This window comes from Penaeus monodon, chromosome 6, assembly GCF_015228065.2.
Source record: "Penaeus monodon isolate SGIC_2016 chromosome 6, NSTDA_Pmon_1, whole genome shotgun sequence".
Taxonomy (NCBI): domain Eukaryota; kingdom Metazoa; phylum Arthropoda; class Malacostraca; order Decapoda; family Penaeidae; genus Penaeus; species Penaeus monodon.
This window is the reverse complement of record NC_051391.1, coordinates 798,662-802,021: the sequence shown is the minus strand read 5'-3', so window position 1 is coordinate 802,021 and position 3,360 is coordinate 798,662.

Genomic DNA, 3,360 nt, shown 5'->3' with positions numbered 1-3,360 from the left:
GGGGACCCTGAGGGGTGTTTCTCTTTCCAACATACTTTAGGCTTACCATGGCCATTAATGAAGATTTTATATCCTTGTTAGGGGCAATGCAGCTTGCCCTTTCATCAAATAGCCCTACCGACTCAAACTGCCCCGGTTCCCTGACCCCAGGCTTTCCTTTGACAACGGCTCTAAAACACTACAACTACAACCCCCTTCTCAATGCCTACTAGTACATCATCCACCCAAGTCAACACTGTAACTTCTACCCGCACAACATTCTTCATCAATCACCACATTCCCCCTTATTACTACTTTACAGCCTTATTATCCACCTATCCATAATGCTACCTCTCTCAACACTACTCCCTCTTCCAAACGTCCCCATCTTTCTACCAGTCCCTTCAATACAAATATCTTAAATACTCTATTTATCCCAGCCAAATGGGACCCCACCAACATGGCCAAAATTACTTTCCGTAGACATGACCTCTCCTTTAATGTTTACATTGGTGGAGAATCCCTCCTAGTCTGACCAAATCAATCTCCTCCCCATCAGTGTCAAAACTGTTGGCATTTAGGACATCCTACCAAACACTGTCGTTTCAACAGCCCAATGCCCCTCTGTGTGCCCAACCTGGCCATAACCGTTAAAACTGCTCTGCACAATAACACACATGTACCAACTGTGGTGGCCCCTCATAATGTATTTTATAGTGGCTGCCCCACCTATAAGTTTGAATCTGAGGTGCCAACTCTCAGATTCAGACTTGTTCTTACTCTGCGTGAAGCCAGACAGGAAGCACGTCAATGAGGTTTTCCTCTCACTCCCAATTCGCTTGCTTGCTCTGCCCTTCCCCCTCCCTCCCAAGATGTCCCTACATCCTCCCCTATACCTATCCCTCCTCCATCTTACTTCTCCACTTCTACTTCCCCCAGTAAATTCCTTTGCTATCCTAAATCCAGACACTCCAATTTCTACTGCACCCTCAACACCTCCTCCTCTCCCTCCCCATACTACCCACAGCAGACACACTAAACATTCCACTCCTTATTCTCCTACTACACACTAACCTCCAACTGCCCTTGCCTCTACCCCTCAGTCAACTGTCTCCCCCCCCCCCTCACAAATAAACGTTCGTCTCTCAAAACTCCCCATGTACCTCCATTAATGAAACTCTTAAAAAATGATCTGATTGAGTCCCAATTGACACCCCCTAGCTCTTTCCCCTTCAGATTCCCCAACATGCACTGTAACTGCTATCGCTCATAGATCAACTAAGCAATAGCTCTCCTACTTTGGAATATTCGCGGTTTCCGTTCTCACAAATCTGACCTTTGTCATATCCTTTCGTCTTATAACTCATCCATTATCTGCTTCCAAGAGACTTTTCTTGCACTTTTCTTTTTCCTATACCAATTCCCAATTACCATTTTGTCTCTTCCCCACACTCCCTTTATGTCCATATTTATCCATCAGAAAACACCTTATGATATACCTCCCTTTCAAACCACTGTCCCTTACACATTTATTTCAGTCTACTTCTCCCCTTCCCAACCCATTGACTTTGTTGCTTTTGAAACTAATTTCCCAACTCCAGCCACCTTCCCTCATAGTTGGTGATTTTAACTGCCGCAACACTCTTTGGGGTGATTCTATCACTACCACCCGTGGCTAGAATGCTTCCTCTCCACAACTGACTTCATTATTCTTGATTCAGCACTGGCAGAGCTGACTGGCGTACTTTCACTTCCTTTTCTGTTATTAATACCCCTCCACCCCCCTTCTTGTCTGTTTCAAAAACGCTACAGTGTTTTACAGTACAGTCCAAAGAGCTGCCTATATAGCCATCCTCAAACCTCAAGACCTTATACCTCCAGATATGTTCCATGGTGGAATTCTGATTGCACCAAAGGGCTTCGCTTAAAATGCGTACCTTGCAACAGTAATTGCTACAAACAAGGCACCCCTAATCAGCTATCACCCCTTATCTCCTTTAAAATAGCAACTGTCTTCGTTATATAATCTAGAACAGTAAAACAACTAGCTGGCGAAATTGGGTTTCCTTAATTACATCTTCTACGTTTATTTCAGCTGTTTGGTATCGGATCCATAAACTATCAGGCATTTGTCCCCCTCCATCCAGCCCCATCCTCCATATTCGAGATACTCTCATCTCTGATCCTCTCCAAGTCACTAATGAACTGGCTGACTATTTCAGCCAAGTCGGTAGTGGCTCTTATTTTTCTCCACACTTCTCTTAAATTAAGGCCATCAGAGAATGCACCCCCATCATCTTCACCCTGTCATCTGCTGAGTTTTATAATGCTCGTTTTTCTTCCTCTGAACTCAATGCTGCCTTGCAGTTGTGCCGCAACACCCATGAAAGCCCTGATGGCACCCATTACCATATGCTCTGACATATGCCTTCCATTTTCATCTCTATCCTTCCTATTAACTATTTTTAACTACATATGGACAACAGGAAATTTTTCTTCTTATTGGCGAGAAGTTCTTATCCTCCCCTTCTTGAAACCCAATAAATCAGGCACCCTCCCTCAAGATTACCGCCCCATTTCTCTAACAAGCTGGTTGTGCAAACTACTAGAAGAAATGTACCTTGAATCTCACAATTATCTCTCTCCTTCTCAGTTTGGTTTCTATTGTGACCAAAGTACATATGACCCCCTTGCTCATTTCGAGAGACATATATTATATCTGCATTTGCATGACTCAGTATTAACTATATTCTTTGACCTAGAAAAAGGTTATGATAACACATGGCGGTACCATATTCTCCAGCAATTATCCCTGGGCATACTCTCCAAACACACTTTCCAGGTCAAAATTGCCTCTTCCACATCATCATTATTTCCTCAGTTCGAAGAGGTCCCGCAAGGTAGTGTGCCACTTTATTCCTTCTTGCTGTTAATGACATGATGATTTAACCACCTTCGCCTCAGGGACATCCACAATAACTCTCCGCCAATTCCTTCAGTGTACAATATCATCAGTATCTTCCTGGGCCACTAACCATGGTTTTCGCTTTTCTACCTCCAAATCATTTTCCAACCTTTTCTCTCGCGCATGTGTAGGTCCCCAACTTCCACTCGTCTTATATGGTGCTCCACTCCAATACCGTTTTTCTGGCAAATTCCTTGACGTTATTTTTTACTCCAAATTGTCCTGGCGAGACCATATTTTTTACATTAAAGAAAAAGGCTCTTTCCCATACATCATGGAGCTCAGATCACAAAACTCTCCTCCATCTTCACTTTACATTGATCCTCTTCACTCTTGATTATGGATACCATATCTACTCTATCTAACCTTCCTTCTTGCGCATCCTGATACAATCCACAACTGCGGTCTTTGCTTAG